This window comes from Cryptomeria japonica, chromosome 6 (genome assembly GCF_030272615.1).
Source record: "Cryptomeria japonica chromosome 6, Sugi_1.0, whole genome shotgun sequence".
In the NCBI taxonomy this organism is placed as follows: domain Eukaryota; kingdom Viridiplantae; phylum Streptophyta; class Pinopsida; order Cupressales; family Cupressaceae; genus Cryptomeria; species Cryptomeria japonica.
This window is the reverse complement of record NC_081410.1, coordinates 457,310,629-457,335,476: the sequence shown is the minus strand read 5'-3', so window position 1 is coordinate 457,335,476 and position 24,848 is coordinate 457,310,629. Positions and strand designations below refer to the sequence as shown.

At 34.7% G+C, this 24,848-nt stretch overlaps 1 long non-coding RNA gene across 1 annotated transcript; it reads left to right on the top strand.

Moving 5' to 3' along the window:
- Positions 1–7,926: 7,926 nt before the first annotated feature.
- LOC131051095 (uncharacterized) lies at positions 7,927–23,180 on the top strand. Its single transcript, XR_009107084.2, has 4 exons — positions 7,927–8,229; positions 17,477–17,571; positions 17,777–17,863; positions 22,761–23,180. It is a non-coding gene; the product is annotated as an uncharacterized LOC131051095 (long non-coding RNA).
- The last annotated feature ends 1,668 nt before the right edge of the window (positions 23,181–24,848 follow it).

Sequence of the window (24,848 nt, the reverse complement as noted above, 5' to 3'; positions counted from 1 at the left end):
CTGAATATTTCGGTAATAGATAACTGACTAGAGTATATAGTATAACTTTGACATAAAACTAATGGCAATCTGATAAGTAGTAACACTAACACCATTTACGATTGCTTTATAACATTGTGAAACACTAAAACATGAATATATTAAAAACTTCGAAAATATTGAATACCATGTGAATCTATTCAATGCAATAACTTTGAAATATATCTTCTATAACATTATAATTTTAAGAATAGGATCAGATAAGATGATCCATTAGATAACCTATAAGTAATCTAAATGCAAATTGTACAAATTGGGTAATACTTAGTTTTGAACATTGATGTTATATGTATCCTTTCATCATGAAGACATAAGAAATGAAGAAATTTGAGAAAAGCTTTATAACAATATTATGTTAAATATTTTGGAATGCGTATAATTTAAAGAACCAATTAATCGCGGTAATTTAAACTTACCTGACACCTTTGTAGTGTCACTAAACCTGCAGCTAGTCTTTTGATTTAATAGAGCTCAAAAATATATGTATATGTAAAAATATATTAGATACACATTCAATATTTGAATCAACATAAAAAGATTACATTTAAATAAACTTCATAAAAATCAATAAACAAATGTAATCACTACATATTGGATAATTTAAAAGCTGAGTGCATAAAAAATATAGATATATGATCAGATCTAATGTCATTCCTGTAGCAAAATGGGGGGGAAAAAAATTCTAGTTTGTTCAACCCAGAGCCTAAACATATGGGTGAACGCAATACAACTTGGCTTTTCTTTTTTCACTCAGCCGATAGCTAGCAAATGTGAGAATCCCCATTTCGACAGTAAGTTGCTTAATAAATATCTATTTATTTTAATCCATTTAACTTTCACAGCACGACAATGACGATTTGAATTTGGTTTGGATTATGCGCGGGAATTGAGGTGGGTGACAGATGATTGTTACAGTTAACGGGACTCTTTCGAGAAATGGAAATGGTAGTCGAAAACAGAAATAATAGTCATTCAAAGCACCGGATTCAATGGGCCCCATGCCAGCCACACTAAGCGGCTAAGCAGTCAACGCTTAGTGTGTGTTGTTTAAGGCTAGCCGGTTATGCCTATGGATGGAGAGGTGGAGTTCTTACATGATGTGATAAAGAGGTTAATCAAGTTGGAAGAAGAAAATAAAGGAAGAGACAAAAGCAAAAGAAGTTGAAAAAAAGAAGTTTGTATAGGAGGAATTAAAGTGAATGTGGGAATAGTTTGTTTATTCTTAACATCCTTTCTCTTTATATACTTTTCATTATTCTTACAAAGATAATACAAGTTTTTTTATTTAACTCGAGATGTCAATATAAATATATATTTTCAAATAAAATAAGTTTTTTCATATCTAAAAATGTGATATCAAAAAGATAAAAATAAACCTTTAAGCCTATTTGAACTAAGTTTTTAAGCTTTAAAAATATAATATCAAAGAAATTAAAAAAAAACCTCTAAGTCTATTTGAATTAACACATAATAATTAAGCATGCAATTAATAATTTAGATATATTTATTAAAGAAAAAGTAATATAATTGATAAAAGAGGATAAAGACTTTTAGTTGTCTGTGACAATGAATTTTCTATTGAAAACACAGACTTCTATACTTCAACTTAGATTTATGCTATAAAATTTAGGAAAATAGAGCTTTAATATATTGAAATATGATCTTTTCTCTATCACAACTTAGAACCCTATGTAGGGCTTTGATGTGGAATATCATTACCTTGAATCTTCTATGAAACCTTTAACTTGGATGTGCAGCTTTGAATTGGGTACTTTTGGTTTTTTAAAAATTCTTCACCTTTGTGTACATGTAGACTAGGCATTGTTTAAAATCACTAGTAGAGGCTTCTATCAAGAGAGATATGTATGTCTTTTCTTGATGGGAGTTAGATGTTTTATATCGATTTAGCAATGTTTGACAAGTTTGAAGATGGACAAAGAAAAATGCAAATGCATATGTATTTATTTTTATAATTGATGTAATACTATCTATTATCAAAATGTTGAGTTCAAAGGATTATGCTATGAGATGATAATGTGTAGTGTTCTCTAAATGATCTAAATGACCTAAAACTTTTTTGTTTAAAAAAATTAAGTTTGTCAATGAGGACTAGTTCAATTCATGTTGGATTGAACCTATAATTAATTTAAATTTGAAAAATGAAACCAACACTATACTTATAATCTTGAACTAAGTTTAGATCATACTTGTAGTTGTGGCCTATAACTAAAAATAGACATATTAAAGATGATATTCAAATCTATTAAGTAATGAAATTCATATTTACTTTAAAAATATCTCATTTCAACATTAAACATTTAGGCTAAAAAATTAAAAAACAAAATCAGTCTAAATGTTAAAGATGATATTCAAATCTATTAAGAAATTAAATTCATTTTTTATTTAAAAATATTTCATTAAACTTTAAACTTTACATTAAAAAAATAAAAACATTATTCAAATTAGATGACATGTGACTGTATGTGTATGTGTGTAGCATATTATATTCTATGTACATATATAATAATTTAATAGGTTTGCAACATATATTTTATGTAAATATAATAGATATATATTATACATATAATAATATATTTTTAATTTGAAATATACTGTATTTATGCTATTTCTTTAATACCATATGTTAGAACTACATGTATACATATACATATATATAATCTTAAGTATTTATTAAACATATTATATTCTATACATATATATTGGCTTGGAATATTTACAACATATAAACAAATATAAATAGTCTAATTTTTATTTATATTTAATTTTTTTAATATAACATATTTATTTTATATACATTTATAATAACTTCAAAAATTACAATGTATATAATATAAATACATATAAATAACATATTATTAAACTATACAAATAAATATATACAATATAAGTTACTTATGTATTATTATTTTTTATTTTATTTTTGTAATTTTTTTGGTAATAGGAACATGCAGTTTGCTATTTTTAATTTTTGGTTCTATATTATCTTTAATTTATATTTGAATGAAGTTAAATGATACTTCTAAGTGACTTGCATGCTCATGCATTCTGCAACGACCATCGTTATCAATTCTACTTAACTAGATCTCCAAGAATTCATAGCCACTTGCATGCTCATATTCTCCACTGCAACGACCATTCTGAATGAAACTGTCGACATATTCATACTCCCAACTGCCAACATATCTTCACTCACCATTTCCTTCCTAGCTCTGCTCTTGCCACGTTTCTTTGGATTTCAGGTTAGAAACCAGAGGCGATGGAAAATTCAAGTGATAGTTTCTGGAAATGGGGTAATGCGCGAAAGAAGATGGCATTCACTAAAGGCAGTTGTATTGAAGGTGGATCAAAATTTGGAGTTCCTTGCAGTAATTTGGGCACACCAGCTGGAAGTTCAGGTATGGAAGTTAATCTCTCCAATTCCAAGTACAAGAAAAGCACCCCCACCTCAGTAATTGGAGCTTTGCAAACTAGTTCTACTGATTTAGATACAATTTCCTACCACCCACATGTTGAATTGAATCCCCAGTGTTTTCCCTATTCAGATGAAAAATTGTTTCAAGATGGAAATCTAAATGACAAGAAGGAGATGGACCAAAAAGCAGGTTCTGGTGATGGTTGCTTCAAAATTCAGAAGGAAAATCCTTAATCATTTGCTAGATTAAATATGTTAGCTGATGTAGCTGCTCAATGGGTTCTCCAAAATGGTTACAAAGAAGATGATAAGGCTATGGCTTCACTGGGGCAGTGGCAAATCATTCGTCCTTCTGGAGCACCCTCCTCAAATAAGATTGTAATAAAAAGAGTGAGAAATGATTACAAATCTCTCTGTCCTGAACTCCCTTGCCATGCATAGAAGCATCTCTTAGAAAGCGAATTGGGTAGCCCTAGATGCAGCTTGAAGCATCAATATATTCAAGTTAAAGAGCAGGGGCTTGCTGATAAGGATAAAGTAGAGAACCCAAATGTTCGCAGGTCAAAGAGAAATAGAGCCCATGAGCATCCGAGCTATAAGTATGCTGAATTTGTTCTATAGAGGCATAGCCACTGATATGTCCCTCCCTCTGTTGGAGATTTTGTAATGTATTTTTTGAGGTTTCCTCTAACAATTGAAAGCCATTGTGCTTCTACCCATTTCTGTAAATAATTTTACTTGATGCTAATTGAGTGTAAATTGATGCAATGTCATTTGTAGCTTTAATATAAATGGTAGGATGAATGTTGGTATTTGTTTTTGCTGGTTTTTCCCGATCTAGTTTAGCTTCGCTAGTTATTTTTCTGAGCTGGTTGAGCTTTAAAAAAAATATAGATAGGGTTAATCAAGGAACCTTGATTTATTTTTTTCAATTCCTTTTTATGGATGTGTAATATTTTGTGTCTGTTAAACCCTCCTCGGCAGAAATTGAAGCCTGTTTCTATGTAAAAACATGAGTGTAGGTCATTGATGACTAAAAGGATCGAGCATCCTTCATTTTCAGTTACAGAAATTAGGAAAATCATAGTTATCATTTATGTGGTGGTGTTCTAATTGCTAAAGCTCTAGCACATGGCTCATGGTGCACAACAAGAATGTGAAGTGAAATTTCATAGACATGCATAAATGTAATCCATAAATGTTATTAAATTTTCTAAAGCTATTTTTCTCTGCTCATTCTATTGGCAAGTGCTTTTCCAGAAATATATAGGCATTTCAGTTCATTATTTGCATCTTCATATCACCCTAGAACCCATTTACATTCTGTATGTCGAAAAAGGACAAATCCCTTCATTCAAATGTCATGAAATGTGTAATCAGTTCAATCCTAAGGTCCACACGTTACACTGGGAGTAAGAACACGCTGTGTTTTCTATCAGGAATTCAGTTGGTCCCAAAAAAAAATGTTTCAAATGTAGATAAAAAAGCTTTAACATCTTAAAATCTAGATATTATCTTGCAATGAAAATTTGTTGGCATGTTTATTTAGCTAATCTATAGCTTTGGGAAAATTTCAGATCAATATTTGCTCAAACATAAACTTACTATAAATAGTAACCTTATTTAAATGCAAGGTTGAAACATTGTTTTCCTTACAAATGTAAGATTTCATAGATTCATGTATCACTAATGTGTATCTATACAAGACAAATCTAACTATAAAAAGGCAATCAAAGAAGCTCAAATGAAATTACTAAATGGAATCTTTCCTTATTATTCTCTTGAAGAAAGGTTATTTCCTAAACCTTATCTTGTCTATGGTTCGAATAGGGTACAAGTGATCTCAACCAAGTGATATGTCGCCATCTCGTCCATCCAAGTTGATTATATGTGGTCCATTGAAAGATGTCAATTATGTTATCCTATCACACACAAGATAGTACATATTAACAATTTACCCCAAGAGGCACCTTCCACTACTAACTTGAGTTACCACTTTTCAAAATAAGGTATGCCTAAAGATTGATTATGGGGTTAGATCAAACTCACTCTAATCTATTCATCTCTACAACTCCCATTTCCTTGTATTCCATCATATGATTAAGCATTAAAATACGAATTCCATCACCTACATGCTATTGGCCCTAAGACTTGCATTTCATTCAAGAAAATCATCCAGCATTGTAATATAGCATTGAGAATCCATCACCCACGTGTTGTTGTTACTAAGACTTGCATGTCACTAACAAAAGCCATCTAGGCCACTAGAGTAATATGGGGTACTCATCACTTGCATGTTGTTAGCCCTAAGGCCTGAATGCCACTAGCAAAAATAATCTTGATTCCTATGTGGTACCACTAATCAATCTATAGGTAGAGCACACTTATTTATTATCATTATAATGGAACATTGATAAGCTTATCTTATACACATGTCATTATAATTATCAACTAGTGATCACCTTAAAAGGAGAGGAATAATCTATGTCTTAGGGGATGCATACACTCTCTACGTGTGCCATTGTAGAATCCTTATCAATCCATCTTATATTTCCTTAAAAGAGCCCATGTAACAAAATTAGCTCTATAATTGGAAAACAAAATCCTAATTTAGAATATGTCAACCTACAAATGAAAGATATACATCATCAATAGTCACAGGTATTCATTTTTTGGCATTGATATGACTAGAGGGACATAACTTATTGAATTTATTTCTAAGGTCCTTTTGGCTAGTACTCACCTAGTAGGAGGTTTTCAACTCATTTGATGGAAGATGGGTAAAGGTGAATGATCAATACTAGGCTCAAAATAGTAGATTTTGTAGCCCACTCCTCTAGGTATGCCTATACAAAATTTAGTTTTCAAGGGGTTTATTATAATGTAATATAAGTTATGATAATTTTACACTAGTAGAAATATGACAAATAAATGACCAAGTGACTAAAACTTTTAGTCATGACAAGTAAAAATGACCCAATTCTAGTCATTTTTTGCATCACAACTACAAATGACTAATTTGGTCACTGCGTAAGAAAACACAACTAAAAAATTAGTCACACAAATAAAAATGATTAAATAAATGACTAATTTGATAGATGGTAGAAATATTCTAAATAAATGACTGGGTCTTCTCTTAAAGATATTAGGTACTTGTGGAAATGATATAAATATTCTATGTATATTTAGGGGAGAGGACCCAATAGTTGTGCACCCTAACTTCGCACTTCTCAAAATCCTACGTGGAAATTTCAAATCACTCCCAATTTTTTGCAACAACTTAATTACTTAGCAAATCCCCTACTTATAACTAAAGTTTCAGGGCCACATCATCAAATATGATGCCACAATAGCATGTTTTTTGCAAAGGTGTCCAAAACAAACCTAAAAAAGGTGAGACCAATAGGCGTGCAAAAGGGCCCCAATACTTGTGCAACTGATGTGGCATCACATGATTGGTTATTTTTCACAAAAAATGGTAATATATTTCATTCAATTATATATAATTGGTACTTAATTATATATCATCAACAATAACAACTTTAATAAAGTCACAACTATTGGTGTAATGTTGTAAATTAAAGTTGGACACAATCCAATGAAGTCGGGTAACCCCCTACAATCTATAGGGAAATCGATCTAGAGGTGAGAAGGAGTTCGTTCTCACTCCTCCTCACCTCTAGATCGATTTCCCTATAGATTGTAGGGGGTTATCCGACTTCATTAGATTGTTCGAGCTAGCTTCACATGGTACCTTTCCTTTACAGGTCCTTGCCTATATATCTTTTGCCTTCCTTTGGCTTGCCTAAGTTTGTAGCCTTTCACATTTAAAGAAAGTTAGCTCCCATCTATATTTTTCAATGGAGAATTTTATATTTATTTATGAGTTGTATTATTATCTATTATGGAAGTTGAGAGTTAGTTGTCATCTATTTTTTTAAATGGAAAATTCTGTTTCATTTACAAAAGATGCATGGGGATTTTAAATCAACAACTTCTATAAGAAGAATTGGAACACACTCAACTATGTCTCGGTCCTTTCCCCTATTTAGCTTTTAATTGAAAATGAAACAACATTGCTATCAAACTGGATACCTTTATATTGTATGTGATTTATACATAACTTTGATTTATAATAGATATTTGTTGTAAAAAAGATCAATTGTAATATTTTTGTTTGTAAATTATTCATTATTTTAAATATTATTTTTATTTATAAATAATAACTAATTTTATTAGCATTATATTATATTATATTTTTTTTATTTCTATTAAAAATATAATAAGAATAAAAGTATAACAATTTCACTGGGGTTAAAAACAAATTTTCAACATAAAATAAATTTTTTACCTTAAATATGTAAATTATCTTAAATTAAAAATAAAGACAAAAAAAATTATATTTTAAGATATTAAGCGCCAAGGTAAATGGCGCTATCTGAAAAAATTGTATTTTAGGATATCCTAAAATTGCATGTTAGGTTATTGAGCACCATTTTTTATGGGCTCTCTACTGGTGCGAAACATTTCAGCAATAAGGGCAAATGGGGCAAACAATGGCTGGCGTGAAGTGATTTTGGTTTTACGAAAAAGATTTCTTTGACAATCTCGGTAGCATCTCCATGACCCAGTCGGCATTTTCTTTCATCTCAGTTTCTACCCTTGTCTCTGGCAGCTACAGGGCCAGCGCGTATGTAGATTTTTAAGCAGAGGACTGCTATGATCAAGACTATTATCTACTTTTGAATTCTCTGACTGTAATACTCCTTTTCTGCCATCTTTTCACTGTGAAGATTAATACAAAAGTATCATAAACATATTCTTTGAATTTTAATATCAAATTGATAAGTAAAGGGTTGTGGTTTCAGAACACCATTTAAGAGTATACAAGGTTAAAGTAATCTGAACTATTATACAAGGTAAACAATCATTAAAGAGTATGAAAATAACTTTTGATGATATTGGGAGTATTTAGACTTGGTAAATACTCATTTCCAGAAAGACAGATTTTGACCAAATTTGTTCTAGAAGACAATAATGGGGGTGTAAATGTTATTTCTGTTGAATCTTTTCTTTGTTCTCTTCAATATATAAATGAATGAATAAGCTTTAAATAAATATAAACAGCAACGGGCAATCGATCAAGCATGCTTATTATAGTTATCTTTTGTATCTAATATTTTGGGATTTTGGACCAGAGTTATGAGACTCACCAAGGCAATCGTAGAACTCCTAAGTTTGATTTCTGGGTGGCCACAAATTCTTTCAAGGTCCATCTTTCGTTTACTCAATTTAGTCTCTGTCATGACAGATAAATATTAGAGATGTAATAAGTATGCATGGATTATGTCAGGAAACCAAATCTCTGAGCAAGAAGGCTCCCAAAACTCAATTGGTTTTGTTAGAATTCATTAAGTTACTTCTTCAATGCACTATTGCGTTATGATCCTGGATATCTGGTGCAAAACATAATATAAATCTTCTGACAATTCTGAATAATTTTGTATCTCTTCCTCTTAATTTTATACTTATATTTTTCATTTTTCTTAAATAGAAATGGATCCAAAAATGGATCAGAGCCCTATAGATTGAACTCATCAATTGCTTATCATTTATGCAATTAAAATATTACTAGTTGTTCATGTTTGTATATCATGACAGATCCTCTTCTATTTTTATACCTTGGGTAACTAGCATATGAATTTTTAATCACTTTGTAATAAATATACTGAGGTAGATTGCATATGAATTTTTAATCACTCTAATAAATATCCCGAGCTTTGATTTCCATATTCAATGATGTCTTACACAACAGCAATTTGTTCAGGGTTTCTGATCTGAGTAGTCTTTTCAGTGATCTATGTGGCACATAGTGATGCCCTCTAGAATGTATAAATAATAACTATCACAAGGAAGTGATTTGTGCAATTATATGTATTTTCTTGCTAAGTGTACAGTTGCACCTCTTAGTGTTGTGACCTTTTCCACACATCGCCCCATTGCAAATGGGGACCCTCTCTTTTCCTGCTTTCTGGGATTTTGTTAGTGTCTTGTGACCTTTTGCTGCAGTTTCACCAAGCCTTGTCCAGTTCAGAGCATTTCAGGCCCTGACGATTGAAAGTTATTTTTTGCAAGTTATGTGATTCCGAAGTGTGAACACCACCAAAATGCTTAGAGAGGCCAAAGGACGAAGATCACAATTGATTTGGATGAATTTGGACAACTTTCTATTTTTAGAAAGTTTGCTTTTTTGCTTTTTCCTATTTTTTAGGAAGTTTCGTTTTTGACATTTTTAGCCCGATCCTTGGTATGGCTATTTTTAGAAAGTTTTTCCTATTTTTTAGGGATGTTTGCTTTTTGCTTTTTCGGAATGCAAACCTAGGGTTTACACTTGCACCACTGACCTGCTTCGACCGGAATTCGAAAATTCCAAGTTTTGACCTAAAAAAGCTGAATCCCTAGATTTTAGGCTTTTTGCTTTTTTGGGATGCAAACCTAGGGTTTACACTTGTACCACTAACCTGCTTCAACCGGAATTCAAAAATTCCAAGTTTTGACCTAAAAAAGCTGAATCCCTAGATTTTAGGCTTTTTGCTTTTTCGGGATGCAAACCTAGGGTTTACACTTGCACCATCAACCAGCTCCGACCAGATCTCGAAAATTCCAAGTTTTGACCTAAAAAGCTAAAATCCCTAGATTTTAGGCTTTTTGCTTTTTCAGATGATCCACCTAAGCACGGATTTCAAATTTCAAGTTAATCCGATTAAATTAGATTAAACTGTGAAATTTTGAAATTTCTTTCAAAATTCTTCTAAGTCTGGCTAACAAGGGTTTGAAGTGTTTCTGCAGGTTCAAACCCCATCACGAAGGATGAAGAGATCATGTGGATGTTGAGGTTAAAGTCCGCCATGCTAATGGAGGTCATGTGGGCGCCTTGTCTAAAGTCCGCCATGAGTTTGGAGGTCACATAGGAGCACTCTCCAAAGTCCGCCCCACCTAAAGAGGTCATGGAAGAGCATGGGTTAAAGTCCGCCCAAGGCTTAGGAGACCATGAGGGAGCAACCTCCAAAGTCCGCCCCACCTTAGGAGATCATGTGGGTGCAAGGTTCAAAGTCCACCCAGCCATCAAGAGACAATGAAGAGGCCAAGGTAAAGTCCGCCCAGCCAGAAGGAGACCATGAAGGAGGTAAGTCCAAAGTCCACCCCACCTTAGGAGATTATGTGGGGGCTAAGGTAAAGTCCGCCCAAGTTTGAAGGGGCCATGAAGAGTCCAAGCCAAAGTCCGCCAAGGAAGGTGCTTACTCCAAAGTCCTCCCAGCCATGAAGAGGCCATGAAGGAGGCTACTCCAAAGTCCGCCCAACCATGAAGAAGTCATGAAGGAGGTGAGCTTGAAGTCCGCCCAAGGGAGATGGAGGCTATGTGGGGGCTAAGCTTAAAGTCCGCCCAAGTCTATAGAAGTCACATGGGTGCTAAGGTCAGAATCCACATGGAAACCTTGCTAGAAGTCCGCCCAAGATGCTAAGTCAAGGAAGAAGAAGACCATGAAGAGGCCAACCTAAAGTCCGCCCAAGGTTGAGAGGCTGTGAAGGAGCACTCAACAAAGTCTGCCCCACCTTGATGGAGACCATGAAGGCGCTAGGCCTAAAGTCCGCCCACCTTAGGAGACCATGGAGGTGCAAGACTTAAAGTCCGCCCAAGGCATTAAAGGGGCCATGAAGGAGGTAACTCCAAAGTCCGCCCAGCCATGAAGGAAGCCATGAAGGAGGTGACAACAAAGTCCGCCCAGCCATGAAGGAAGCCATGAAGAGGCCATGAAGGAGTCAACATCAAAGTCCGCCATACCTTCGAGAGGTTGGCTAAATTCACCAAAATTTGAAAAAGATGGAAATAAAATTCAAAAAAATCAACCTACACATGGAAGGTCAAACAAAGTCAACATGATGTCACAAAATCCACAGAGATTTCAAATTAAATCCAAAATGAAGAAATATCTAAATAATAAAAAATAAAAAAAAAATCCTCAAAATAAATCCAAAGTGAAATGTTTTTTTTGAGAATATTGAGGGAATATTAAAAATTTATTAAGATATTAATTCAAAATGGAAAGTTTTTTTGAAAGGGAATATTGGAGGATTAATGAATATCTTCAAACTTAAATTAAAATGGAAAGTTTTTTTTAGAATTAGAAGTATGATTTGGGTGATTTTAGGGGTTTTTTTAAAAACCTGTCTCCAAATACTTCATTATCAAATTCATTATTACACCAAGAAGTTCAAAATTACTAAGGAGAGCTTAGTAAAATACTTTTCGTTTGGAGTTCATCTGGAGGAAATTCTAGATATTGCTGGAAGTCGGATAAATATTTTGGCAAAAGGCTTACAGATTTCTGGAGAAAGGCATCTTTTCTGAATTTTCTCAATATTTTGGAGAAAAATCTAGCCAAGTCAAAGGTAAAATTAAAATTGTGAATTTTCTGGATATTTTTCTAGAATTTAATAAATGATTTTGGAGAAAGAAAATTCAATTTTTTGGCTAAGTATGAAATTTTTTCGAAAGTTTTAACACTTGATGGGGACTTCAACCAGCTTCAAGGCTGAGGGTCTGGAGGTGAAAATTCAACTTTTTTGGCTAAGTATAAATTTTTTTCGAAAATTTTAACACTTGATGGGGACTTCGACCAGCTTCAAGGCTGAGGGTCTGGAAGTGAAAATTCAACTTTGGTGGCTAAGTGATGAGAGTGAAAAATGGAAAATTTTCCAACACTTAGCCATTTCGCGGCCCCGTTATTTTTTTCGAAATTCTGCAGAATTTCGACTAACTTAAAGTTTTATCATTCATTTGCAGGTCTTGAGCACCATGAAGTTCCAGGTAGATAAAGATGCTCTTCCAGAGTCAAGGATGACTTCCAAGTGGAAGAACATCAGCAACACCAACCTCGGACACATCAATCTGAGGGAGTTTAAGAAGCGAATGTTTTGTCTGGACAACCTTGTGCCTACCGCCATTGCGCGGAAAATGATGAAGAGTGGTATCGTGCACGCTGTCGGCTTCCTCCCCACCATGCAGTGCAATGAGCTAGTAGTTGAATGTGCCAAACACTACAACCCCATCAGTAAGGATATTGTTGCACCTGATGGAAGAGTGTTGGCGAATGTCAGCGATGAGGCCATCAGAGAGGCCTTCAGGATCCCTGAGTACCACAACACAGTATATATGACCAAGGATGAAGCTGACAGTCTGTACCATGATCACCTAGAAGAATATGATGCCATAGTTAATCATCCCTGGTTAGACAAGCCGAGGAAGGGCGCCTCTAAACTCCAGAGAAAAAGCCTAGTACGAGCATACTTCAAGGAGGACATTGGGGACATGATCGTCTTGCTCAATAGAATAATAGGAAATCCTCAGGGAGCTCCATTCGAACCCTGGATGTATTATTTCATTAATGAAATAATCAATGGAGTAAAAATGATAGACTGGGCCCGTATGATCAGCGACAGTTTAGACAGCCAGCTAAGGAATCTGGAGGCAAATAGGACTTTCTTCATGAGTTCTTACTTGTTCTATTCTTTAGCCAGGACCTACAGGTACAGAGGTCTCACTTGTAGAGGAGAAGTTGGGAACAAGGAGAACCAATTCCCGGTATATGATTGCTATCCCCAGCTCCATATGGAGGAAAAGTTCCATTTCAAAAGGGTGAATGATGCCTTCCTGATGCACGTTACCCGGACCCTTCAAGGTGGCCTGCACCAGAGGCTCTCTCAAGATTCTATGGACTTTATCGGTCGGTTCAGGTGTTGGTACATCCAATATCCAAAGTTCACTTACCTCCGAATTCAGGGATTCTCTGGTCCTCCATACAAGCTTCCAGCTTACCCAACCAACTGAGTGGTGTTGCTCAAGGTTGTGAGGCAATTGGAGGAGTATATAGTGATTCAAAGGGATAAGCAGAAGAAGGCAGGCACATCCTCACTTACAATTGGTAATGGGTTGGAAATATGTCCATCATCACAAGCTGCAACTACTGCTGAGAAAGAACTGGCCTGGTATCCCTTTTACCAATACAAGGCAAGAAAAGATTTCGATCCATTCCAGAGGATAAAGAAGATCGAAGGGACAACGTTTGAGCACAGACTAGATCTGGAAGACTACTGGGCTAATGCAGCTGATAGTTTCGAGATCTGGAAGAGGTTCTGGTAAAGAATTCCTCTAAGTATGGTGAGAGCAACGGAAGTGTTCAAAGTTGCCAATCAGGTGGAAGAAAGCCTAGAACTTCAGTAGCCGGGTTTTGAGAAGATGAAGAATGAACCTTTGGTCTTGATAGATTGGACAAAGGGAGAAAAATCAGACCTAGCAGACCTCATGAGGTCAGTAGTTGAGTACTCGAGGTGGTGGGCATTTGAAAAGACAAAACAGTTGAAGGCCAAAGGTATGGTTCTAACGTATGAATTAATGGGAGTGGATGATACTTTGTCCGTCCACCCTTGTACCTCCCTCGGTGATGCTCGGAATCCGGAAAGCATTGGATCTCGAAAGAGAAAGGAGTTGGGTGGAAGCTCTACAAAGTGCACAGGGAAGAGGGTTGTGGTTGAGAGAAGAGAATCCAACGAAAGTCACTCCATCCTAAGTGCTGCTTCCATTGCACCTGATCAGAGTACAATTGGGGAACAAGAGATAAATATCTATGTGAGTGATGATGAAGTAAGAGTGCTTTCTCAGCCAGTTGAGGAGGTGGTGGAGAAGGTCTTCCGAACTCCAGACAGAGGGCAGGATGAAGCCCCTATAATTTTCTTGGATGGCATACCAGCGAACCCAGGAGAAGCAGACAATGAGTTTGATCGTAATACTCTAGAACAATCAACCATTCCTGATTGGCTAAGAGCAAGAATAAAGGCCAAGGTTCCCAAGGAGGTCCACTCAACCGAGGAGGCTACCGCAGCATTCCTGGAGAAGGTGAATGAGCCCACCACAGCTAAACCGCCCAAACCAGTTAGGAAGTTCTCCCTGATTCAGAGAGACAGTGCCGGATTCAGGACAGTCCAGATAGCAGTGCCCAAAGAAGGAAAGACTAGGGACGATGTCACCGCAGATGACTACAAGATCACCACCATAGAGATGGGCAAGCCTACCCAGGACCAGGAGGTCCAATATTTTGACGACTCCTGTAATGTTCTAAAGACAAGGGTGGCTCATGAGAAAGAAAAGAGAAAGAAAGTGGAAGAAGAGAACCAGCAGTGGAGGAAGTATGTTCTCCATCTTACCAACCCGCTCAACCATGAAGTCCCAGCTACTCCACCACAGCCTCTTCAGCAGGGATCAATGAAGGACTATGATGAGATGAAGGGATCGTACACTCAAGAAAAGGAGTGGATTTCAGATGCTGTGATACGTGTTGACACCTTTGTAGAAAACTTAGTATCAGCGCATGAGGCAACTTCTTTGTTGATTGATCGTATCCAGGATCTATCATCCAATTGGGAAGAAGTGGATGAAATTCAGAATGAAATACTCCCTCACCTAAAGGTTATCCGAGGCATGTCAAAGAAGAGCTTAGTGGATGCAGGCATCTTACAGACAGGAGACAGGTACGACTTCGGCACGTGGTACTATACTCTGGTCACTCGGATTGAAGTCTTGAAGAAATCCGAGACCAAGTGTTTCGAGACAGAGGCAAGGGTTAGAGAGATCCTAGGCAAGGTATTTCGGGTGGCGTCAGAGATCTGGCAAAAGGAAAGCCTAAGGGAGAAGCATTTACAAGCAGAGAACCTGAGAGCCAGGATTCAGACAAGCTTCTTCCAAGATTCAGGGATGATTGACAAAGGCGATCTTTCTAAGATTGCAAACTTCCTCTCCATCGATGACAACTTCCTCACCCAGGCAGTGGAGTGGGAAGGCATCCTTGCTACGTGCGCCGACGATGTGGATCTCGTCGACTTCCAAATTGGCGGTTTGCCAAGTGTCACCATAGAGGAGGTCAAGCTCATGGTGTCCAGATACGTTGAATCTCTGAGAGAGGAAAGTGGCCACTCACCTCAGTAAAATTAGCAGCTGCGCCACTTGTCACTCTTTCATCTGCTTGAACTGATAGTATTTCGGGAAACCCTAATTAGGGTTTAGGACTTTCAATCTGGGCCCTTGATCACTGTTTGATCTCGGCCATTCAGTTATTTTTGAGAAACTATATAAGGTTGCCTCCCCTCATTTGAAAAGGGTGAGGTTTTTGATGTATTGTTGCTTAAGGTCATTTCCAGATAATATATTGCATGTGCGCTGCTTTGTAATCTCTATTATTTGAATGATTTGCATGGTTTCAACTACCTCAACACTTAATTCAAATTAATTTAGATTTGCTTTCATTGTTGTTAATTTGAATGAAGGATTTGATAAGTGTCAATTGATGGTGTATTTTCGCTCATACTTTTGGTAAATGGATGATTTCCATTCTACTGTGCAAAGTTAGTCTGAGCCCATCCCCTGTGCATCCCAACATCTCGATCATAAGCACAACCCATTGAAGATTGCACCAGCCTTGTGTAGTTGTCCCTAGTGTGGCGAAGCAAGGTTTGGTTTCTCGAAAGCATCCAGTTGATACCGTCTCCAGAATTCGTAGGATTAGATTAGCCTTCCTAAACCCTATCTCTTTTCCCCTTTCTTTTGAAAGTCTAAATCCCAGAAAATCCCAAAAAACAGAAGAAGAGCCTAAAATTGCTAAATCCATCTAAGTCCAGCAGTTCAAGAATACTTGTCAACGTAAGTCCCCCTTGAAAATTTCAGCATACACTACCCAAGAAGCTATTCCACTAAAGTCGTTTGTTCGCACATATAGACCTTGGAATCAGTAGTGATTTTTCAGGAGAGGATAGAATACCTTCGGGTATCCTAACCTAATGTTTGGTAGATGATAAAATAGACACCAACACTTAGTAAAATACCTTTTTGTAGTTATTATGTTTGCATTTTACTATACATGTCAAGGACCAATGGATTCTGCATTAGTACATCCTTACCACTCAAGATTTCATTCTTTGCCCTTTTCTCTACAATGAGTAGAAAACTATCAAGGTATTCATCATTGTAATCATTGTTTGGATTCATTGTTTTTCAACTTATCTCAAAACTTAGGAGTAAAGAATTGATGCTACTCTATCCATCCATTAGTGACTATGATGGTGCTTTAAGGATGCTCTCTATATATTTGACCATCATGTTGTACAAGGACTTGCTCCTTTAAAGGTTACACTTCCATTGTCTTCAATGCATTGCAAATCTCTTTGGTTTTGCTCACTGTCCTGAGGCTTGACTGTATAATCACTCATGAATGATGTAGCTTTTTGGGAACCTTCTTTGTTATGAGATGCTACACTAATCACTATCTTTGATGGTTCTCATTGTGACATGTCTGTTTTGAAACTTACATCATTGTATGTTTGGATATATACCCTTTTGTGTTCTTAACATGATAGAAGACTTTCATCACTATCATAACTTTATAACTCTCGCTGTCATAAGGGCTGCTATAGTGCATTCTCCTGTAGCACTGCTCTGAAAGATTCAACAATAATGACTCTTGATCTCTATACGTAGATCTTCTTGTCCATCACTATCAAAGACTGCTTTTGGACTGTGGTTTTCTTAATGCCATGCTCTATGATTCTCGTGATTGAGACTTGGCCTGAGTCTTTTGATTATTGTTTGTGACAATTTTACATGGGCTTTCTCATTATTTTACTCACAGGTATGATCCATCTAATCACTGTTATTGTGCTCTATGGACTGTTCTAGGATATTAGGTATTTGCTACAACATAGAGATCTATAGACTTGTAATAAACACTTGAGGAATTAAGGAATGAACTTGTGCAGTTTTTATAATAATACAGTTGTTTTAAGCATAAGTAGGCCATTAGCCGAACAACATTATTAAATTTGATTTCTGCAAGATGATAAGAGACATCTTTGACTATGATGTCGGTTTTATGCTTTAACACGGCTAACATATGACAGATGGTTATTGATGATATTGGAGATGTTACAATCACCAATGACAGAGCAACCATTTTGAAGATGCTGGAGGTGGAGCATCCATCTGCAAACATTGGGTTATTTGTTCTCTTTTTTCTTATCATCCCTTTGTTTTTCTTATCATCTATGCTATACACGGTATCAATGGTATTGGATGAAAAAAATTACATTATTTTGCCTAGCTCTTCAAGATCCCATTATGTTTATAAATTTCATTCTATAAATTTTTTAGTGCACTCAAAATGTATTTTTGATGAGGTTGGTGTGTTCTTCTATCTATAGGTTTTGGTGGAACTTGCAGAATCATAGGATCAAGAAGTTAGGCATGGCACAGCATCAATTATTAGTATTGCTGCGGAGTTGCTGAAGGTATGTTGTACAGATTATATATCCTTTTAGGGAGATTGTCTTTTGTTTTACAATATATACATTTATAAGAACTTTGAATCTTTACTTTTCTTTTTAGGTTCTTATTTAAAATTTCTTCAAGGAATCTTTCTTACAGTCTGCTTCATGTGTCATTTAATGTTTGTATTTATAGCGGGCAAATGACCCGGTTCGGAATAAAATCCATCCAACTTCTATCATTAGTGGATATAGGGTAATTTTAGCTATTTACCTTACTAATAAGATATGCATGCATATAGAATTGTATTTATGGATTAAATAAGCATATTTTGTGAGAAGTAGAATCAGCCGTTTTGCTGTAATTTAGATGATTGTCTTATAACTTGTGTATTTTCAGTTGCAAATCATATGGTTATTTTTATTTTGAATAGCTTTCAATGAGGGAAGCCTGCAAATACATTAATGACAAATTTGCTGTCAAGGTGACTTATGTATCGATAGTGTTAAGGATGCTTGATTTACATTCACATATGCTTGCTTGATTTACATTCACATATGTTGTGTGTTTAGATTTAATTGTTAACACCAATTCAACTTTCATTGGGGAGTCACATTTTCAGCTTCTTATATTTGTATTGACTTGATTATTGGAGGTGACCTTTTTCGTGTAGGAATGATGTTAAAGATTTTCAAATTTGATTCATCATCTAGATTATTGTGATGAGATTCCTTTCACCTTGATGTTTAATGCTTAGCATGACAATGAAGCAAACTTTTGAGGAATTGAATGTCCCATAATAGGTTGAGAAGCTTGGCAAGGATTCTTTTATCAATTGTGCAAAGACTAGCATGTCCTAAAATATTGTAGCTATTGACAATGACTTATTTTAAAAAATGGTATGTCTTACTAGATCAATCCATTATATAGATTAAATGGTGTTAAGTTTAAATCATTATTGTGCTATAAATGATGAAACTATGGATACAAGTAGAAATATGGTGTTATTTTTCAGTTTTGTACATGTTCTTGCCATTAAAATGTGATTTTATTCATGAATTGTACATAAATATTATTTGGTAATTGCTGAACAATGTGAACATGTATATTAACTTGTGCTTTCCCAAATAAACACTTTTCTTGGGCCTTAAAAATTACAAATATGGGAAGAGCTTCAGATACATGGTGTTGCATTGTGTTGTGGTTAACATTATTAAGAAGCAAATTTTTTACTATTTTGGTACTTCTCCTAAACCTGTGTAGACAGATTACATTGAAGTGCAAAACAAAAGATGACTGATGAAACCCTGCCAGCACTATATTGAACTTAATTAACATGAGATGGGGCTGATCAATTAGTAACATAAGTATAAAATGTTTATGTGAAGATCAAGCTCCACGACAATGATTGAGTGGATCAGACATCCATAATTCGATTCAATGGCACTGTAGTGTTAGTATGTCATAAAAACTGTCTTTATACAATATTATTGAATAATTCCTATTTAGAGTCTATGAACCTCAGATATTTAGGATCCTGCAAAGAGAATCTTAAAGATAAAATTGGAACCTATTATGAATCAAAACATCTTCGAAAGAGTAAAGCCAAAAGTAGACTCAGGAAATATGTTTACTTTCTTTCATAATTTATGGAGGGGTTCTATTGGGGCCCTCACCCATAGACAAAGAAAACGAAATACACCATAGACTATCAAGCAAGGGGGCTTAGCACATCAAACAAAAATTGCAGAAATAGGGACCTAACACCATCAAAAGACAATAATGCCAAAAAAAATGGACAATATGGATATGGGACCAACCAAAAGAAAAAGAGTATTATGACAAGGAATAAACTTCCCAACCATCCACACCATCCAGAAAATGAATCTGCCAACTAAGGAAATTTAAGACCATGAGTAACGTCCTTGCTATACAGAATCAAGAAGGGCTTCATCTACCAAATATGAGATACTGTAAGCATTGGTAACCTTAAGGGGCCCTAGGAGTGGGTTATCGAGAGATTTTGTAGAATGGAATGCAAATCTAAATAGGACCACGAATCCGTGAGCTACTAGTAACCTGCCAGCACTTCCTTGTTCAATACTCAAACGTCACTCTTGGAAGCTAACTTCTACAAGGTAGCACTTGTTGATCAAAGATCACAAGAAACACTTAATGATAGTCTTTTGTCCTTATTTTGTTGTAGACCTCTGTGTCTTTATTACTTTTGATAGCCATTAGATGATTCATACTGTCACCATGCATTTTAATCTTCTTTAGGTATCCTTTGGCATTATCAGTTGTCTATCATTGTTTGAATCCAAACGGTTCTTTTTGTATGCTCGTCTTCACCATAGAGGGGCCTTTTGGTGATACATCTTCTAACTTGCTTACAGTTGTTCTAAGTATTTGTTGCATTCAAAACTCCATCTTTATTTTATAAGTATTTCCCTGAACTTCTTGTAGGTTATGTGCATGATGAGCATGCATGATGAATTGATTGTGATTGTCTATTCGCTAGGGAAACTCTCTAGGATTTTAAAAATGCTGCTATTGATACCCTTATCTCTGTCTTTTGCTTGAAGGATTACTGTGACTTTATACCCTTTCTTCTAAAAAAGCATGTGATTGTCCTTAGGGCATGCTACTTGTGACTGTATCCTCTGCTCTTCTCTTTGTGGTTTGATGAAATTGGTTGTCAATATCCTCATGTGCTTTTGCTGTGAATGGCAGTGTCCTGTCCTTATTCCATACTCTTCACTGCCCAGAAACTGACTTATCACTGTCTTCATTGATTGCTCGGTTATATTATATGCATTTGAATTTTGGACTTCTCTGAGTCTTCTTGTAACTCGTGAACATCATTGTATCTTTATCTTATTGTTTACTGCTCATTCACTGCTCTTTAGAAAACTGTTACACTTCTTGATTGTTAACATTCTTGTAACTGTTCTTTGATCAATGATGACTGCATTTTTCATGAGGAACTCCTCCATACATGCTTGTGATTGCTCCTTCATGGCCTTTCTATTTGATGTTCTTGAGGCTTATGATCTGTCATTTTTGCTACAACTGTAGCTTCATTCGTTGCTCTTTCTCTTTATTGGAACCTTTGTTGCTAAATGAGCATGATCACTGTCATAGATTCTTTGATACTTGGGACTTTAGGCAATCATTCACTGCCCTGCAACATTGTCATCTTGAAATTTGTGCATGTGACTCTGATATATTTGTACTCTCATAACTGTGGCTTCTCCATAGTTATGTAAAGGCTCTATCATGTTTTGATCTCTAATGCTCTTGGCATACACCCCAGATTAGGGTCTGCTACTGTAGGTGATGAATTGTATGATATTGATCTCTGTATTTGTGCCATGTTGCTAAATCAATAAGTTATTGTTCAACAAACATTCCTTTGATACCTCTGAATATTCACAGGTTGACTGTCATTAGTCTTATATGTTGTTCTTATCTCTATTCACTGCATTTTTTGACTGCTAATACCCTAGAGGTCTAAGATATATTTGTACTCTCTCATATTATTTGCACAAGGTCATCATTATTAATTTATGCCCTAGTCTATTCTGTGGCTTTATTGTGCTTTGGATCTTGACCCATTTACTATCCCATGACAGTCCTTTTGAATGAGCTATCAATATTCCTTTGATTCCTTTGTTGTCTTCATGATTCTTATGAATACTAAAAACCTTGTGCCATGGATTATTTAGGTCTCTGCTTGGTTAGTGGTCTATACTTCATACTGTTCTATGTTTGTGTCTACACAGATACTTACTGCCCCATTTGCATTGCTCCTTCTCTACTCTATCTCATGACTGTCCTTCGATCATATTTACTGTCTTTATCTGGTCTTATGCCTTTGTCCTCTAATTGAAGGTATCACATTAAAAACCTTTGAGAGGTCTTTAGAACATTATGCTAGGTTTGCTTCAAAGTATAACTGACTGAGACTGATTTTGGTGTTCATTAGGTCTGCTACCTTTGTCTAAGGTTTTGATGTGCTGTGAATATACAAATTTGTCTTGGCCTGTGCTTATATACCTCTATATTTGCCTGATAAAGGACTGGCTCTTAATCTTCTCACTGCCCACTGTACTGTATCTTTGATATATTCTCTGTTAGATGCATCATACCCTTCTTTGATTACATATTACTGATTACAAATCTGCAACATTATACTTCACAACTATAAAGGTTTACAAGCTTATGTTGACAGCAATGCCACATACCACCCATAGAAAAATGAGCAAGCTGAGTACAGAATACAAATTATGCTCTCTTCCAAAACTATAATTGAGATTTTGTGTTTAGACTGTGAGTTACCGTGACCTTGATGTATTTATTGTATTGTGCTACTAAACTCTAAAAGATGTTACTGTTAACTGTGAAAGGGCCACACTTCTGATGTAAAATATTGCTATTGTAGTCCTTCACACCATCATGAGGGTCTTCTATGATATCATCTTTGCAACATTGGGATTGTTCTCTTTCACTCTTTTGGGCTATCACAAGTTGATGTATGCTTCTTTGTGTGCTCCCAGTTGTCATAGCTTTGAACTAGGGCTATGATCTTGTGTAGAAGCTTCCTTCACTGTGATTAGGATTCTTTATTGTTGCTCTTGATTGTGGATGCTGAAGCTTAAGATCATGGCTGTCCCAAGTAATGTCTCTTATTTGCGATTTATGAGACTCGTATTTCTTATAATTGTATGAATATTATAGTGAATTCATAACTTTGGTCTGTTAGATGTTTTTTTTTTCAGCTCATCATTGCAATTTTTTTGACATTTTCTTTTTGTAGTTATTTTAACACACGAATTAAATTAATGGTTGTTTTATCATGTAAATAAGGGTAATCATTACATATGTATTAATATAATGTGTTATTTTTTCTTTTTGTAGAAACGTACTGATAAATTCAATGAAGGTGATAAAGTTAGGTCGTGTGATCCATTTGATAGTGTTGATGTAGCATTTACTCCCTATCTATTTTACATGGAGTAAACTTAAAAGGAACAGGTGATGCAAATGTGAACATTTTAATGGTCACAAGTAACATACCTATTCCTTACGAAGGCAAAATAGATGGAGTCATCCGCCTGAAAGAGAACGAGGGAGCCTTCGCAAGGTGGCCATTAAAATATTTGCAGAAAATGATATAGTTGAATATGTTTATCATGTTTCTTATTGTTTTATGCAGTATTTTGAATATTTTGAAACAGTTAGAAACTTTTAGACAACTTTGACATTTTTTATTATAATTACATATATACCCTTAGACATATTATAACTTGATTTATATATATATATATTTGCATTATATATTTTTATTGCAGATTACCTTGTTTGTCATGATGTTCAATCAATCTTTTAATTCTAACATGTAGCATGTTCGTATATGTAATATTTTTATTTGCTTTTATGATCTAGTTTGAGTTTAATGTTATATTATTTTGACATTATAAAATGATTAAATATAATACCAATAAATAAAAATGATTAAGTATACTACCAATGGATGTAAATATATGATTAAAATAAGGACTAAATATATGACCATTTAACAACAATCAATGATTAAATTAATGACTCAATATATGAATAAATTAATGACTAAATATATGACTAAATAAATCACTAATATGACTAAATAAATGACCAGATAACACAACAATCAATGATTAAATTAATGATTAAATATATGACTTAATTAGTGACTAAATAAATGTCTAGATAACAACAATCAATGACTAAATTAATGATTAAATATATGACTAAATTAGTGACTATCATGACTAAATAAATGACCAGATAACAACAATCAATGATTAAATTAGTAACTAAATCAATGACTAAATAAATGACCAAATTGATGACCAAATTGATCAATCAAAAGAACCAATAAATGATTAAAATAGTTTAGTAATAAATTTGGTCATGTGATTAATGACTAGCAATAAACTATTAATAGTCACGTGATCAAATTTAGTCATTTATATGCAATTTTCGGTAGCTTTTTTAGTCATATATTGTTGTTTTTGTACTAGTGTTAAGATAGTTTTGAAGAGGGAGCCTACTTTGTGTAAGGGCCTGTTTAGGTTATAATTTCATACTCTCTTTCCCTTCTTCCATCATGTTCAAATACATTTTCATTTCTCAAAGGTAATTCTACCATACCCACTTAATACTTTTACACGTCAATTTAACCATTTAATGAGATTTTTTTTTATCAACAAACAATTACCCAACAATTAAAACTACATCAAATTTCAACCCATCTAGTAGGTTGATATTCACGTTTTATAGAAATATGTTTAATAATGTATTTTAGATGTTTATAATGGGTGGTACATATGGGTTGGATATGAGATGAGAAAACATTTTTATTGAGATTACACCCTTTCTCATATATTATTAGCAATTTTTTATTTTTTTTATTTTTATTCAATGAACAAATTAGCAAGTTTTAGTTTAACATACACACAATGTATGGAAGAAAATGATAGGGTATATTTTAGCATTAGGATATAGTCATGTCCTTGTATATTCAAAAACATCCTAAGAACAACATTGAACGTCACTTGGTATCATTTCTTGTTGGGTTATCTATTCCTATTTATCTTTCATAATCAACCACAAATTATTTGTTGATTTTAAACCTTATATTTTCCTAGACTGTAGGAACACAAAATGCCACTTTACCAATGGTGATTGTTCCTATGTCAAAATATCTTTGCAAGAATTATGAATAGGGGAAAGGCCTTCTTATGATACCAAAATATAGAAACTCCTTTATGTACTATTCATTGTACACACAGATATACTGAGAGGAGGGTGAATCAATATATAAATTTTTGTTTTGAAGCTTATTACAACATTAATACCATTACCACATCTCAATATCATATATATGACTATGCAAGATATAAGCACATCCACACATCAACACAAGAGAATCCCAGATTTATGTGGAAACCTAGAAGGAAAAAG